Source organism: Furipterus horrens, unplaced genomic scaffold (assembly GCF_987537825.1).
Source record: "Furipterus horrens unplaced genomic scaffold, mFurHor1.1.pri manual_scaffold_10, whole genome shotgun sequence".
NCBI classification, from domain to species: domain Eukaryota; kingdom Metazoa; phylum Chordata; class Mammalia; order Chiroptera; family Furipteridae; genus Furipterus; species Furipterus horrens.
Genome location: NW_028327180.1, coordinates 76,051,339 through 76,069,838, shown reverse-complemented (window position 1 = coordinate 76,069,838; position 18,500 = coordinate 76,051,339). Strand labels below are relative to the sequence as shown.

The following is an 18,500-nucleotide window of genomic DNA, read 5'->3' as shown; positions in this document are numbered from 1 at the left end:
ATAGAGTAGCTCATGAAGGATTCAAAGGAAATCAGTAACAATACTTGCCTTTGGGTAGGAAAAGTGGATGGCTGGAAGAAAGAAAAAAGGAGAGAGACTTACTTGAAAATTTCATAACACTTAAAAAGATAAAACTATAAAATAACTTGACAAGGAAAAAGGACTCATGGACATGGACAACAGTGTGGTGATGGTGGTGGGTAGGAGGGTTTAAGAAAGATAAATGATAATAGAAAAAATACAATAAAAAAGAACAATGTAAAAATTATATCTAATCAAAATGTAAAAAAGTTAAAAATAAAATAAAATTACATGACAAAATATATGGCCATATATATTTTTATAATCTTAATTTTATAATTTCTATAAAGTCAAAGGTTTTTAAAAATATGACACAAAACCCAGATGCCATTAAATATCAGACTGACAAATTAAAATATCTAAACATTAAATGATCCTGCATGGCAGTGAAAACATCACACATCTTCTGCATGTGCCACCTATTTAAAATATAAGTAAAATCATTAATAATTAAATGTTTTTGGAATCTCTGATATTACATGGTCCTTATAATATCCTTGTGCCTCTGTCTACTTTATCATCTATGCTAGAACCAGTTCTTCTGGGCAATAAAGCCTGTCAGCCTTTGCCCCCCAACACAGGGCCTCCCCTAATCTTGACTGCTTGGGAAAAAGTTCTCTACCCCTTTGGATTATTCCTTACTTCTGGGTGGTGTTCTTGATATTCAGATTATAGCTCTCCTAGCTCTGTGACACTCTCTAAACTACATGGGCTAATGGCAGCAAAAGAATGGCAGCCAATTTCATATCATTTGATGCTCAATTCCTATGAGAGCAAAACATATACCAGTCTCCTACCCATTACTGCTATAAATGCTCACAGATCTCCCTCTAGGCAGGCTGACCGGCACCCACAGACAAACCACTCACTGCTCCCCACTAAGGAATGCACAGCCCCAACTCCAGTCTCATAACCTCTGGTCAGAGTCATCTCGGCTTTTTCTTCTTTTTCAGTCTCATCAGGCACTGCATTCTCACTCCCTGCTCAAAGCTAGCAATAATTAGCTTTCTGCCACAAATTTGGGCTGGGGCAAAAAAACAAAATGTTATATTTCCCAAAACAACGGGGGACATAGTAGTCCACTTTCAACTCTGTAATTTCTAAATGGATACATAAATTTTTTTCTACAATTTTGAATCCTGCCCTAAGATGATACTGTTAAATGTATTTTATCTCTTTTTTTTTTTTTTTTTTTTTTTTGTATTTTATCTCTTTTAAGAGGACTTTAAATTAAAGTATGTGCGTTGGTGGGTGCTATCCATGGTTCTGATCCTGCTTACCAAAATCAAGGTTTTTTTCACCTAACCTGGGACAGTGGTAATTACTGAGCAATCTCTTCCACAAATTTTCTTTAAATATGACGGTAATGACAGTGGTGAGAGAGAAGGATGGGAGGGGATGGGAGGGGAAAGAAGAGAGGAAAAAAACAAATGCTTCATTTTGTTGTGTCTTTCAAAGAACTGTAGTTACCAAGAAGCCAACAACAGTCATAATTGAAATATGAGTTTCAAAACTACTGAAGCAAAGTAAGAAATTGATCAAGAATACCCAGTGATGCTGAGATTTACTGGTGTTGATACAAGTAAATTAATTCTTGGGGCTGGATGAGAAACAGCAGATAGGTGGAGATGATATGATTAAGTTGTGTTATACCAAAGTTTTCATTGTTTTTATTTTACATGTTGATGTAAACTGAGACCTATGCATCACAATTTACATAGCTTCTTTCAAGTTCTTGTGAAAGTCCTATTACAACTCCAACAACTAAATTACTTTTCTCTCTGAGAGGTGGGGTTGCACTCCCCGCTGAGTCCCCTCCTCCCCTGCCCGTACGTCTCTGAGACCAACTCTGAGAGCCCACACCACACAAAGTATGCTCAGCCACTCAGCCGCTGAGAGTTGACAAACTGCCAGCTCTTTCAGCAGATAATAACTCTTCATAGCTTACTTTCAAAACACTTGAACCCTTAATGTATCCTCACTCTGCTACAAGGAATTACATAAAATTGGCACACTCCTCAATACCAACAAGTGGAATTATTGCTCTTGGCCTGGTTTTTACATGTTGTCTGGGTTTCAGGGTGCATGAGGAAAATATGAAAAACTGAGGGCAATGTTCAAGGGGCTTGGGGTGTGAGATAGCTGAGAACTGCTCAGAGTTGGGTAAGGATGTCCTAGCAAAGTAATCACAGGCACCAATACAGAGGGGTCACAGGGAGAAATCAAGGCCAGATGAAGCATTCCACATGAGAGATAATTCTATTCAGTCCACATCAATGGCCCTTTTTATTCTCAATATAACTTCTCAGTATTCCAGAATGTCAGAGATAGAAAAGAACTGAATAAATTCCATGTGTCTCCAACACTCTGTTTTACAAGCAAACAACAATAAAACCCTGAAACCCAGAGAGGTTAGGTGACTTTCAAGATCACAGAATTGGTGTGTAGTCAAGGCTGGTTTCCAAGGCTCTGATGCCAACGCAGTGCCTATCCTATCACACTGTGGTCGCTCTGGCTCCAGCGCTCACTGTCCATGTGTCCATGAGCAAGCTACTTACCTTCTCTGCACCCCAATCTTCTCATCTGCTGAACAGGGACATAACTCACACCTCTCTCTCTGTGAGTTCATTTGAGGATCACATAAGATTGTACATGGGACGTGCTGAGCAGAATTTGGCTCAAAGTAAATATTTATTTAATAAATGACAACATTCATTAAAATGAATGTTATTATTAACACTTGTATCTTATGCATAAATAAACTAAGTATTAGAACTTCAAGAGGACTTAACAAGATAACAAGACTTTTAAATAATTGCTTTTGAATCCAGGACCCTAACAGGGACCCTGAGATGGCTACTTTCAGGAACACCCTTCTTAAGACAAACACGTTTTGAAGCCAGCAAGAATATACCTCCTTTACCTTCAGGGCCCCAGGGTCTAGGCTCAGAGCTCCAATACCCAGCAAGAAAACTGAACTCAAGTTACCCTTCACTCTTAGCTTTCTCACTCTCAAAACCCAGGCTAGGCAATGAAGCCATCACCAGACTGAAATTCTGTATTTCATAATTTTACCTTCCGATAACTGCAATTGCTCAAAATTCCAACTTTTGTTAATTCTCTAACCTGATTAATGATGCATGATAAGTGTTTGAGGATTAATGAACATGTTAATAAGGAAGAAGAGATGAATTTACAAAGGATACCTGGAAGATATAAGAACAAAATTTGTTACAGGAAAAATATTATAAAGATGTGATTAACTGTACATAAGAAAGATACAATTACCATGGCTGTTTTTAAAAAGAACCTCATCAAATGTATCAGATTAAATTTCCCCCTTTTCCTGCAAATAAACCAGAGCCTTGTCTCTACTGTGATGGAATTCAACCCTTGGCTTTTATGAATCAGAATTAGATTCTCATCTGGTAAGTCTGAAATTCTCTACAGCCAGTTCAGAAGCTGCTCACTCAAGGTTATATAGATCATTGCCAGAATTAAAATATAGGAAAGAAGGACCAGCTTTCACACAAATCAGGGCAGAGGGAAGAGGAAGGGGGAGAAAACCTGCAGGTAGAAATCAATTAGGCCAGCTCATGCCCTTTGCATATTCTGAGATTCACTCAAAGGACCAGATCGAACTCTAACTCATATTTCCACTCATCACTCATTCCCTAAGAATTCATTCCTCTGGCAGAAAAATCCACTGTAGGGCATACAAGAGACAACAGAGAGAAGAGGGAGGGATGGTGCTGCCACTTGCTGGGCATTTTGTACACTGTGTGTGAAGCTCTTTAGTGCACAAGAGTCTACTGAAGTTTTATACCAGTCCGAGGATGTCAGCTGAGTTCCCCAGAAGTTCTGTGATTCGCCCAAGTTTTGGGGGGTGGGGGGGAGGTAGGTTCCCAACAGTAATGACAAAGATTCAAATTAGGGCTTTTGAGTTTCTGGTATTAAAGCTCTTTATTACACACATACACATGTGCACACAAACACACAAATTATATTAGTAATCCCTCCCTAAAGTCCCTAACACCTCGACTCAGGAAAAGAAATCGAGCAAACCATGGAGCAGCATGTGTAAAGTTAAGGGAATTAAATTTGAAAACCAAGTACTGTGCTGGACCCCTGCATACAGCAAGTCCTCACACCTGCCTGGGTGGGCCAGACACTTCCCTAAATCCCTTCTGCAGTGTGGCTGGGTCTCGAGGGCAATGGGTTCCTGCTGTGAGGAGTGCAGAGCCGAGGCAAGTGGGCTGTGGGGAAGCCTGCAGAAAGCTGTGGCTCCGTGGGGCTCTTAGGAAGTTTGTTCTGGTGGTGTGTATGGGGGCCTCCCCCTCAGCATATGGGGTTGCCTGGCTGGGAGCCACATTTCCATGGGAATCTGTGGGTCTGGGCTGTATGCTGAGAACCACAGGGATATTTTACCCAGAGAGGGATAAAAGAAACTTCCACTGGGTCTCTTGCTTCTCAGAGGACAGTCCTCCCTTTTTGGCCTGGGAGGGCTTCAGATAATGGGGGTTGGATGCTGCCCACTAAGGAGAGAGCTGGTGGCGATGGTAGTAGAGGTGAGCATGGGAGACAAGACTCAGGTGTTGCCCTTCACTGCATGGTGGGATGGTTTCTTGGCTGTTCTTGGAATCATAGATTCTTAGAGATGGTCAAGTTCAATCCTACAGTTTCATAGATGAGGAAACTGAAGCCTATGCAAATCATTTTGCTTTGCTGTGACCCAGTTTCTTCATTTAGTTCAACAAGGTTGTGGCAGGCCTAACTGAAGACTTTTAAGCAGAAGCATGAGAGAAATAGAAATTTGTCAAAGCAAGAACGTGTAGAAGAGGGGAAAGCATTACAGGATGAGGGAACAGCATACGCAAAGCCCTGAAGTCCACGGAGCTGAAGGAAGGCTGATGCAGAAAATCGTGATGAAGTGAGTGAGACAAGATGGGCCTAGAGAGACCAGCAGGGCCTCACACTGAGCGCAGAGGGGCTGTGCTCAGGGTGTTACTACCTTGCAAGTACCACGGGAAGTCACTAAGCTGGCAAGAGGTAAGAGCAACTTCCCATTCTGGAAAAGCCACACTGCTGTTGTACAGAAAAGGGATAGCGGCTTGCGGAAGGGAGATTAGTTATGAGACTAACGCTTCCATTCCCGTAAGAGCACCGAGTGGCCCAGAGAGAGTGGCAGGTTGAGGTGGTGAGATGTGCACTGAGTTGGGTGACATTTCGGCCAGGATTGGGGTGGGGGAGTTATAAACAGGACAGGGGACCCAATACCTTCCCACCTAGCCCTTGCAGCAGCTCCAAGGGCTATGCCCCAACAGTGAGTCCTAGGAATGGGGGTACCTGAGGTCTCAGCCTCTCCAAAGTCCACACACACACACACACACATTTGGAGAAAGCCAAGGGAAGCTCTACATATCTGCTCCCTCAGCTTGCTCCCTTACGTGGGAACCCTCCCCACTGAGAGCTAAATGTCAGTCCTTACCCCAGGTTTTGAAAGGAAAGAGATGAGAAGCAGAGGAAAAGGAAGTATGTTGCCAATATGCTTCACCAAAGGGAGAAACTTAAGATGTCAAGAGGCGGGAAACCCAACGCAAACCCAGTCCAAATTCCAAATAAATGCTTTCTAATTTAAGAAAAATCCTGATACTATTAGAAATATATACCCAGTCATTTCTAAGTGCCATCCTTTATCTCATCTCAGCTTTTCTAGGGAGGAGCAACAGACAGATCTGCTTTTATCAAATGCTAGAATCCAGGAAGAAGAGAGAGGGTGATGACTCCACCCAGGAAGGCGCCATGCCTGGCGGAGACAACAGCCGGGGGCCAGGTCGCTCCCCACTTTTGGACCAGCCCCGAGCATTGCACAAACCCATCCCCACTGACTGCTCACAGAGCTGCTCCCTGTTCCCTCTACCTCCACACCCACCCCAGGGCTGCTGGTTCCATCATAACCTACTAGTGATAGTAATTGCTACAATTTATGGAGCATCTATTGGGAACCAGATAAGTAGTATTATTCCAGTTACATATATGATGGACCTGAGACTCAGAATGTTTAAACAATTCAAAAAGACTCAACTAGAAGTGACTGCTTTGCTTCTTGAGCAGAGCCAACAGCACCATGACCCAGCCAGAGGAGTGCTCTTTGGGCTGCAGCCTCTGCTGAGTATGACCTCAGAAACCATGGTGAGCTCTGTATCCAGCAAAACACACTTAGAGGAAGCATCTGAGAATAAGACTATGGCTGTTACAGGGATTGTGTGAACTTACTGTTTGTTTTTTGTTTTTTTTCCTCTGCCAGGTGTTGTATGTATGGCGATTTACGTTTCAATGTATTGGAAACTTTCCATTTTTTTCAAGAAATCTGTTTCATGTTTAAAGCCTTGATTAAAGAGGGAGTTTTTTATTTAAAAAAAAAAAACAAAACAAAAAAACGGCTGTTTGACTTCTGATTCACCCTTTACTACCTTGTTAAACCTCCCACTGGTCCCCCTTGCCCAAAACTCAAGGAACTTTTGCCTAAGAGTGCCAGGGGCCAGAGGAATGGAGGGAGGGCAGGCAGTGTCCTCTTCTGCAATGAGAATGAGATGATAGTCATCTGCAAGACAGCAAGCCCCTGTTGCCTGCTGGGTTGAAACAGGGAAACAACCTTGGAACTGAAAGCCAAGGCCCTGGGCATTGGGCAGTGTGAGGTCATTGGGGTTCACACCTCAGAAAGGACCAGCCCTGGAACCCCAAATCCCACTGAGGCTGATGACTCTCCCTACCCCCTCTCCACCTGTCTCCAGAGCCAACACCATTACCCCTCTGGGCCTTTGGCAGGGAGATCTAACCTAGCATCATCCCACTGCCTTCTGTTTCCTCCAAGGCACAGAGGGACAGTGGAGCGTGGTAGTTGAGAGTAAGGCCTTATAGTCAGACCACTGGGATCCCAACCTTAGGAACCTTGAGAAAATCACTGACCCTTTCTGAGCCACACTTTCCCCATCTGCAAAATGGAAATGACAGTAACAGTATTCACTGCACAGGGCTGCTGCTAGAATTGGACAAGACAATGCAGGTAATGCCTGGCACAGACCCTTCTATGCTGGGGAAGGGCTCATCCATCTGGCGCGAATGACATTGACCATGTTAGTGTTGCCAAGAAACCTTTCTGGCTCTCTTCCCTTTTGTGGCCATCGCTGAGGCGCCAGCGGTCAAAATGAAGTTCAATCCCTTTGTGACTTCTGACTGGAGCAAGAACCGTAAAAGGCATTTCAATGCACCTTCCCACATTCGCAGGAAGATTATGTCTTCTCCTCTTTCCAAAGAGCTGAGACAGAAGTACAATGGTCAATCCATGCCCATCCGAAAGGATGATGAAGTTCAGGTTGTACGAGGACATTACAAAGGGCAGCAGATTGACAAAGTAGTCCAGGTTTATAGAAAGAAATACGTCATCTACATTGAACGAGTACAACGGGAAAAAGCTAATGGTCAACTGTTCACGTGGGCATTCACCCCAGCAAGGTGGTTATTACCAGGCTAAAACTGGACAAAGACCGCAAAAAGATCCTTGAATGTAAAGCCAAATCTCACCAAGTAGGAAAGGAAAAGGGCAAATACAAGGAAGAAACAATTAAGAAGATGCAGGAATAATGTAATCTTCTATACAACTTTCATTAAAAACTTGAAATGAAAAAAAAAAAAAAAAGAAACCTTTCTGGATGTGGGTATGTCCACATCCACACGGAGGAGAACAGGGCTAAGCACCAGCCATCCGCCTGGCCAGCATAATCTTGAGCCCATTGGAGTCTCACCAGAGCCCTTTGCAATCACTCTTTTTATGCAATTCATGTGGGAATGGAGACTCAGAAAGACAAAGTGATTTATTCAAGGCTACACAGCCAGTGAGCGCTGCTCCAAGAAGAACTGAACCCCGATCCACTGCACACTCCATCGTTTCACACCTTCATCTTTCTGTATGAAGCACACCAATGAGTATTTTACCATTTATTTATTAAGACCATATTCTAAGCCAGACACTGTGCTAGACTCTGCCCTCAAAGATGAACATGTAGTGTAAACAGATATTGCAATTCCAGGTCAGGGTGTCTGGCCAAACATCTGCACACGGAAGCTTAGGGACACATAGGAGGTATCAGTCAACCTTGCTGGGGAGAGGAGGATAGAAAGCAAAGGCTGCTGGGAGGAAACACCACAGTCAGGTAGACAAGTGAGGTTAGGGAGGACAATCCAGACCCGGCATTGGAGAGCTACTTCAAGGACCTGAGCTGGACACGACTACCTCCCCTTCCTGTTTCTGCGTGTCTGTGTGGTGCCCTGGTACAGTTTCCTACAGTTCCCCAGCAGCTGTCTCAACCCTCTCCCCAGGCCACCTCATACTCCCCAACCAGTCAGCACAGTGTCCCACAAAGTGCACTCCTCCAGGAGGCCACAGCAGTCCTCACGTGCTCAGCTCCTGACCCTGGCTGGAAAAGCCATCGAAGCTCAGGAAGCCTTGGTCTCAGGTCCTCACGAAACTGTATCTTCCTCTAGGGCTACTTCTGGTTGGGACCTGGGGACCATGGTGCAACCTGTGCTGGCGAAGCCAGGCTGAGTCATACCCCTGAGGGGCCTTCTCCCCAGGCTTCACTGAGCCAGCTTACTCAGCGGCTTTGTTAGTATCAATAACAACTACTACTATTTTTAATGCTTACTACATTCCAGGCCCAAAAAAAAAAAACCTTTCTTTTTTTTTTTTTTATAACTAAAATGAATACTCTGCCCAGGATCTACAGTTCATGGTAACACAGATGCTGAGAAAGACAGTTGAGTCTGTCTTCTTCAGAACAATCCCTGACAGGAACCTTCCTCTTTGTAGGCTGATAATATTTTCCTTTGGAGTGAGAAGAGCACCTGAGTGCTGCTGCTCCAGAAAGCACAGATATTTCTGGATTATTTTAGGGAACAATGGTCTCTGTGGTAACGACATCCTTCTCTCTCTCCAAATATGTCTCTGTGTGATAATGATTCAAATGATAGACAGGCCCACTATTTGCTGGCAATCTGTACAGACTGCAGCAATATATCCCAAGGTCTCCCAGAGAAAAAAAGTAGAATTAAATAATTTGAAAATAATTTCTTCCATAAAAAGAATATTGTTGCCATCAAAATAAAAAGTCTTGTAATAAAACCAAGTTATGATGAGACCTTGGGAGCACTCTTCCTCTCTGCTGCAGTTCAAGACAGTGTTTTGTATTTGTTTTTTTTAAACTGTGTTGGAATTATCAGCACAGGGTTCACAGGGAGGCAACGATGTGGGAATGCAGAAGCCACACTGCCCTGTCCTGCCTCTGTTTTTCTCTGCAGGATAACACAGGAGCCAGGGCTACCACTATATGCCAAGCGAGTGGGCACACAACAGGAAGGCAGAGAGAGCCTGACCAACACCAAGGAAGCCAAAACCAAGCTGTGTCAGGCCTCAAGGAATTCAGAACAACCAGCATCACAAGAGACAGCAGCCGCTGCTTTGTCCTTTGCAGCTGGGTCCTGTTCAGTAGGTTGAAGCTTTCCATCTGGTTTGGGGTCCATACACGGAGTGGGCCCAGAGGCAGATCCATGTATGATTGGACCTCAGTGGGCTGAAAGTAGAAAAAGGTAGGAGATGGGGCTTGTGGGAAAAGAGGGAAGGCAGTGCTGAGAGTGCCTCCGGAACTGAATTCTGCTGAGCAAACCATATGCAAGTCTCCTTCAAGGCTAGAGTAAAAGAAACTGAGCAGTATGTGCATACAGGCATACTTGGAATTGTGGGTTCAGTTCCTGAGCACAGCAATAAAGTTAGTTGTAATCTGTGCTGGTGGAGGGTCTTGTCTTCAATTTGTATAAAAACATAACATCTCTGAAGCACAATAAAGCAAAGCACAAAAAAAAATGAGGCCTGCCTGTAAAGAAAATTAAGTTTCTGTCTTAGCCCCGCAAAAAGGCTGGAGATACTTTTCTTTATTTTCAACCTATGCTTGAGGCAGTGTTACTTTGAAACACAGGGACAGGGACACACACTAGTCACTTTGACAGCACCAAGAGGATATTTTCACTCTCTCCTCCTCCTCTAAAGCAGTTGAAACCAAAGTACAACTATTTTCACACATGACCTCCGATGAAATATTTACATACATATTAAGACACTACAGGCAGAAAAATCAAATAGGAGTGTTCAGTGTGAGTCCTAAACCAAGTCTCCAAAAAGTCTCCATCATATACTGCCTGGCCTGCAGGATTTGGTCTGTGATGGGTCAGTTTCTTACCAGGCAGTGAAGAGCACCAGAAATTTACTTATTTCATGGTGTTTAACGATTCACCTGAGCCTCAAAAAGGAGGATGATTGGTATTCACACTAGTCAAAGAGCAGAGAGGAAAGACAATGAGTGTGGCCTGAAGCTCCAGTATGCTCTGGTGCCAGCAGGAGCTTTCCTCCTGTGCTGCTGCCTGCCCCTCTTACCCGAAACACACCTCACCCACAGCAGCAGGCTTCCCTGCACACCCTGAACAGATTTCCTGGAGTCAAGGCTCAGGAGGACTTAGCACACAACCGGTGCTCCAGGGAGGACTTGGTGACTGGATAGACAGTGAATAAACCTCTAGGTCTAAGGCCTGAAGACTGCAAGGTTAACAGAAAGAGGCAAACGACTTTTCTACTCTGCCTCCTCCATTCCAATTCCTCCCTTGCCCTCTTAAGTTTCCTCAGGCCTCTCTCAATTCTCCTCTCCCAAAGGTACCTGATGCCATCACTTACTTAGCTCTCAGGCCATTTTCTCTGCCCTGGGACTCCTGCATTTTAAGCTGGGTCCCTGGGATGAAAAGTACTGTTTGAGGAACATCCAGCCTTTGCAGCCTAACAGGAGAGGGAGGAAGAGAGAGATATTGAAAAACATGTGACTTCATTTAAGCAAAAGAAGGTAGGTGAAAAGCAAGAAGAATGGCAGAGGGAGCTACAAGCCCCACATCCAAAAGGACCATGTTCCCTCAGAGAGAGGCCAGGGAAAGTGTTAGTTAAGGCTTTGATGCCAGAAAGACCTGAATTCAAATCCTAATTCTTCCATTTCCTAGCTGTGTAATTTTGAACAAATTACTTGGCCTCTCTAGGTCATTTCACCAGCAGTTAAAGGGGCTACTAATACTAGGCTGTCAGAACTGTTGTGAGGAGTAAATGAGCTGATGCAGATAAACCATTCAGGGGAGTGCCTAGCATGCAGAAGAAATTCAAAAAATAATGAAGGAAAACTTTCCTAATTTGGCAAAAGCAACAGACATACAAGTCCAGGTAGCAGAGAGTCCCAAACAAGCTAAACCCAAAGAGGACCACACCAAGACACATCATAATTAAAATCCCAAAGTTTCAAGATAAAGAGAGAATCTTAAAAACAGCAAGAGAAAAGCAGAGAGTTACCTACAAAGGGGTGCCTATAAGACTATCAGCTGATTTCTGAAAAGAAACTTTGCAGGCAAGAAGGGACTGGCAAGAAATATTCAAAGTGATGAAAAGCAAGGACCTACAACCAAGATGACTCTATCTAGCAAAGCTATCATTTAGAATGGAAGGGCAGATGAAGTGCTCCCCAGACAAGGTAAAGCTAAGAGTTCATCATCACCAAGCCGTTATTATATGAAATGTTAAAGGGGCTTATTTAAGAAAAAGAGGAAGATCAAAACTATGAACACTAAAATGACAACAAACTCACAACTATCAACAACTAAATCTAAAAAGTAAAAACAAAAATAAACTAAGCAAACAACCAGAACAGGAACAGAATCAAAGGTATAGGGATCATTTGGAGGGTTGTCAGCTGGGAAGGAGAAGGGGGAGAAATGGGGAAATGGTGCAGGGACTAAGAAGCATAACTGGTTGGTACAAAACAGACAGGGGGAAGTTAAGAATAATATAGGAAAGGATGAAGCCAAAGTATTTATATGCGCGACCCATGGACATGAACTAAGGGTGGTGGGATCGCTGGGGGGAGGGGGGATACTGGACCGAGGGGAGCAAAAGGAAAAAAATTAGGACAACTGTAACAGCATAATTAATAAAATATACTATATAAAAAAGCAGGAAGATAGCTTTTTAAGTGGAAAAACAAAATGCTTTGGGGAGGGCACTGTTTGGTATTAAGTCTCCCCTGCATAACACTGCTTACAGTAATTAAAAAAAAAATTCTTCCAACTTGAGAAACCCTGCAAGTTTTACACTATTGGGGGGAGGAGCCACGACTTGTTCTTGTTATGCACTTTTGACACCTGTAGCATATTGCTAAGCCATATGATTTTCTGTCTGCCACTCCATACCTGGATTATCAGAATATATTAGGGATGCCCCAAGCAAAGAAACACAGGAAAAGTGCTTAAAAATTAGGTGACAAATCAGGTTCATCACTGGTGCCAACTCAGATTGATTAGCAAGGGCTGCCTGGTACCTTGTCCAGTAGGGGTCAGGGAGACCATGTCCTAATGGACCAATGATGTCTGCCTTGGGCTCAGCATAGGATTCCTGAGGGCTCTCATATGTTTTTGATATCACTAGATTCTATGCTAATTTTCCAGCTACTTAGGAAGACCAAGGAAAATGACCAGATCCTGCCCAACAATTGTTAAAGCAGGGAAAGGTGGCCTGAGGAGAGACACTGCTCAGGAGGGTGATGGTCCACTGCTTAGTGCTTGGTGAAAACGCGCAGTTCAGGACGACATGCAAGAACCAAGTCTGGGCAATTGGGACGTGATGAGGAGTCTCGGTGATGGTTAACTTGCCTGGGCTAAGGGATGCCCAGTCAGCCGTTAAACATTATGTATGGGTGTGTCTGTGAGGGTGTCTCCAAAGAAATTAGCATTTTAACTGGTGGACTCAGTAAAGAAGATCACACTCACCAATGTGAGTGAGTGGAGTCATCCAATCCACTGAGGGCATGAATAGAACAAAAAGTAGGGGTGGGGGGTCACTCTCTGTCTGAGCTGAGCTAACCATTTGGACTTCGGTGCTCCAGGTTTTCAGTTTTTGGAACCAGAATGGTATTCACACCATAGCCCCTCCCAACTCTCATACTTTGGACTAAGACTGAATCACACCAGGAAACTATGGGACTTCTCAGGCTCCATATCCACATAAGCCAATTTCTATGTTTGATAAATATATACATATGTATATATATATATATAGATATAGATATCATTTTTTATTCTGTTTCTCTGGAGAATCCTAATACACTATCTTAACAAATAGCTACTTTGATTACAGAAGGAAAACTCTGACTCCAAAAAACCTCCGCTGCCTTGCGGCATACCTCTTCAGGGGAAAGGCTAAGGGAGTAAACCCCGACAGAAAATCCGGAGCCGGAGTCCCTAAGGCGGTTTGACGTTGTAGTCAACACCGGTAACTCCTGCGGCGCACCTGAACCCAAGCTGTATCGACTCCGTCTTTCCCTTGGACCCTTCAGCTGCGAAGAGAGGGGGTGTCTGCTGCATGGGCAACAGCAGACCCTCCATATTACCCTGCCCAGGCTCTGTAGCTTCAGCATCATCGCAAGATGTCGATTCAACACGGGAGGAGACAGATACCATGTCACTCCCGAGTCGGACTGCACAGCCATTCTCGGCGGTGCAGATAGACTCTTAAGAAGCTACACCATCGTCTCTCGAGACGGACGGCTGCCGACGACGACGACGACGACGACTTTGATTACAGTTGTCCTTAGAAAATTTGGGGGGGAAAAATCTGCAAATGTGACAACAGGTTGTACCCAAGAGCATAAAGGGCCATTAGCTGACAAATTTGCCAAATCTCTGTCATTATTGTGGAAAAATTAAGACTAGATGGAGATGAAGAAAAGTGAAAACAGGCTCCTGTCAGCCTCCTCTATGCCTGATAGAGACTTTGGTTTAATTTCCACATATTTGTTTTTCCCCCCAGGTATGCTATTATTATTGATTCCTAGCTTACTTCCAATATAGTCAGAGGATATACTCTTAATGATTTCAATCCTTTTAAATGTATTGCGACTTGTTTTATGACTTGCATATCATCTGTCTTGGTGTACATATGTATTGCACTAGATGGTAAAGATGGTCCAACAAAAGACAGAGTCTATTTCTCTATCCCTTGAAGTCAGGGTTGGCCATGTGACTTGCTTTGGCCAATGGGACATTAGCAAATGTGATATAAACAAAGACTTGAGAAGTGTTTGTTCTTAGGGCTTGACCTCTTACTGTGCCTGAAACTCTGAGACTACCATGTGAACAAGCCCAAGATAACCGGCTGGGAAATGAGACATCCCCCCAACAACCTGCCAACCACCAGATATTTGAGGGATGTCATCCCAGCTCATCCAGGCACTAAGTGACCTGCTAGTGGACCACAGATGCATGAGCAATGCCAGCAGGGACCAGGCAAACTGCACCAGACTAGGAGAACTGCCCAGGCAATCCACAGAATGGTAGAGAAAATAAATAGTGATTGTTTTAAACCACAAAGTTTTGAGGTACTTTGTTATGCAGCAAAAACTAATGTATATGTGTGTATACATGCAAGTTACATAACATACACTACATACAAACATGTATACATACAAACATATACACCCCAAATATCTTTTTTCTATTTTTACTACTTACATAGTCTTAAATATATATCGAGGTTAACTGTTTGTTTAGGCTTCAGGTTATATGGTATCAAGGCAAAATTGTCACTGAACTAGAAAAGGAATAATGCCACCTAGAGATGCAGCAACTGAAGAAATCCAGGGCTTCCCCTTTAGGGACACAGGGTAAGCACATTTTACTTTTGCAGAGGATAGTTCCATTAGCATAAAAAGGAGCAAGCTGTTGCCATGGTTGTTTAAACATACAGAAAGAAAGGTACACATGGATGTTGGGTAGACAAATGGAAGGAATGTCGCAAACAATGAGGACTGATAAGTCGATAGGCATAGTATCCTCCCTTCTACAGTGCAGAGGCTGAAAAGCTAAAAACTACATTTCCCAAACTTACTTGCAGTTAGAGTTTTTGGGTGCGATTTAGGTTCTCCTGATGAGATGCACTGAAGCAAAGGAGGGACTGGGCTCTAAGGCTCTGGGGAGAGGGTCGTGCCCATGCTCCTGGTGTAGATTATGGCAGAGGTGGCCTGCGTCAGGCCAGAAGCTGTGACGGCCATTTCTGACTCTGCAGCGTCCTGCCTGGGCAGAGACAGCATGCTCAGCAGCCTAGTCTGTAGCACAGCTTTGAGGGCAGTGCAGCCTCAGGTCCCAACAATGTCATAAGCCTTTAAATATCCTGCTGTATGTGCCTCTCTCTGCAGCTGAACACTGACTAGACAAGGGGCACATCTCCACCGCCACAAGGATCCAGCCCCTCATGTTCTCACATGCTGTGCTGGGCAGCAGAAAAGGAAACCAGACCAATGTGAGAGGTTGAGAACTCCCTAAAGGAATTGTTTAAATGTTTGAATAACACTAAATTCGCCATATTAAACTAAAATTGAAGGGTTTTCTCTCCATTTTAGCCTGCACGTGAGAAACTCATGAGGAACATCAGAACACTATTAGAGAAACCGAGGCTGCAATTTCTTTGTTTTTGTGACTGTATTTCCATTTATGCTTGCTTCATTTATTCCTTCCAACCACCCTGTGAGCTGAAGACTATTATTACTCTCATTTCAAAGATGAGGAAACAAACTCAGAGAGGTTATGCCCAACATGCCACAGCCTAAAAGCAGCAGAGCCAGGATCGTGCCCCAGACGGGGTGTCCCTGCGGTCTCATTCTTCACCACTATGCTATTCTGTCCCCAGTTCTCCCCTCCCTGCCCTCTTGGCCTCCACTGAGGTCTCCAGTGCCCTTTGCTTTCCTTCCCTTTCAAAATATGTTTAAGCATTCACACTCAGAGAGAAACAGCTGTTGAGCTGATAACTCTGACAGGCAGGGTTATTAAACTCTATCAGTTTAATAGCATTAAAACCTCTTTGAGCTCTAAGGATGAAACTTCAGACTAAAGTAAGCAGAGTGACTTGAGTGGGTCCTTGTTGGATTCTGGAAAATCACCCTACAGCCATATAGCCAGAAAAGTACCTTTTCAGGTACTCACTCTGTCTCCCAGCTAGCCTCCCCGACGCATGCGCCTCCTCCCAATCTCCCCATAGGGAGGAAAACCTACCAAAGGCAACCAGGTGCACCTATCAACACCCCTCCCACCTCTGCCAGCAACTTGGGGCCTTGAAAGAGCACTCCCGACAAGGGGACTAGGTGGCATATATGTTGAGGATAATGATGTCCCTGCTCCTCCTTCAGCCTCAAGGACGCAGCTTCATTGGGGAGGACTGGGGAAAACAGAAATCAAATTGCCTCTCCATCAGCTCTGACTTCAGTTTCCTTGAAATCTAGAACTCTCCCCATGTCTTCCAGGGAAGGTGTTTAGGTGTGGGAGCATCTGACAGAAAACTGAAATATTGATGAAGTCTACAATGTTTTGATAAATAAGGTGCCTTCTGATACTAGATTTCAGTACAAACAAGTTCTCAAAGTATAATCAAAAATTTGCATCCACAAAGAAAAGGTTTAAAAATTAGGACATTCTTTTCATTCCATTAATTTTTTCCTGTGACTTAGAGAAAAATACCCTTGCTGAGTGTTAGCGGTGGCATGGTGACTTTGGTAGTTAGAAAGGGAACTTCTTACAAAAACTCTTAAACAAACATTTCTGAACACCTTCTTTATACCATGTGGTGAGTGCCAAGGATACATTCAGATATGGTCCTTACTTTCAAACCAATTAATTTTTCAGAGGAATAAATCTGTGAATGAGTGAGCACAAAATAGTATAGAATCAACAAAGAACAGGGCCGTCAGCCTCAGATAGATATGAGCTCACATTCCTGCTCAAATTTCCACTCGCTACCAAGACCCTGTGCAAGTTGTTCAACATCTCTGAGCTTCAGTTCACTTATCTGAAAAGGGGGGGACAATAATGCCTGCCTCTTAGGGTTGTCATGAAGGTTACATACTAAGGTAGAACCCTGTGCCAGTCCACCCTTTAAGCCTTCTATAATGGAGCCTGCGGTGTGTGACCCAGATCCCCAGAGGCACTCATTCCCCCAGCCCCCTAAGGCATCTTCTGCTAATGGCTCACAGCTGAGCCCCTCCCCAGAAATTGCTGTCTGCTATAGGGAGCTGTTTCACCCAAGGTTATATGACCCCTACGGGTGGGAGGTAGGGGCATGCATATAAAATGACCTTTTACATTGAGTTATATGCACATTCCATAAAAGCTCACTTTTTAAAGTACAATTCAGTGGGGTTTAATATATTCACAAAGATGTATAACCATCATCACTATTTCCAGAACATTTCATCACCCCCAAAATATACTCCAGACACCTCATGCCCTGTAGCAGTACTCCCTGTTCCCCTCTCCTCTCAGCCTCTTGCAACCACTAATCTGCTTTATGTCTCTATGGAATTGCTTATAAATGAATTTCATATAAATGAAACCATATATAATGTGACATTTTGTGTTTGTCTTCTTTCACTTAGCATAATGTTTTCAAGGTTCATTCATGTTGTAGCATATATCATTACTTCATTTTTTACAATGCTTATCCATTCATCAGCTAATGACCATTGAGGTTTCTACTCTTTGGCTAGTAGGAATAATGCTGCTAAGAATATTCATGTACAAATTTTTGTGCAGACATATGTTTTCAATTTTGAAGGGAGTGAACTTGCTGGGTCATATGTAACTCTATGTTTAACTTTGTGAAGAACTACCAGACTGTTTTACAAAGAGGTTGTGCCATTTTACATTTCACGAACAATGTGTAAGTGTCTCAATTTCTCCACATCCTGGCCAATACTTATTCTTGTCTTTTTGAATATAGCCATGCTAGTGAGTGTGAAGCGGCATCTCACTGTGGTTCTGATTTGCATTTCCCTGATGGCTAATGCTGCTGAGCATCTTCTCATGTGCTTATTAGCCATTTGTATAGCTTTTAAAAAAACTTTCTATTCAACTCTTTTGTCCGTTTTTAAATTGGACTATTTAGTTTTTAATGTTTAGTTGTAATATACAATTTGAAAATATTTTCTCCCATTCTGTGGGTTCTTTCACTTTCTTGATGGTAGCATTTGAAGCACAGAAGTTTTTTATGTTGATGAAGTTCAATTTACTTTTTTTTTTATTTTTTGTCAATGATTGGTTTTTGCAGAGATACAAAAGTTAGTCCCCCTTGGTGTCAACTCAGGACAGTACTGAGAAGTAATCCCAGCTCCAGAGCGTCCCCGGTGGTTGGCTGAGGCCTCTGCTGCAAACGCATTATCGTTCAACATCTCCCTCTGCCCCACTTGGCTTCCCTCTCTCCTTCATGGCTGTTATTGCTAAGAGCACTCACCAGTGACATT

The 18,500-nt window shown here is 43.5% G+C and overlaps 1 pseudogene; it reads left to right on the top strand.

Annotated features, from left to right (window-relative positions):
* The first annotated feature begins 7,266 nt into the window (after positions 1–7,266).
* LOC150000756 (large ribosomal subunit protein uL24 pseudogene) lies at positions 7,267–7,725 on the top strand (annotated as a pseudogene).
* Positions 7,726–18,500: the final 10,775 nt, after the last annotated feature.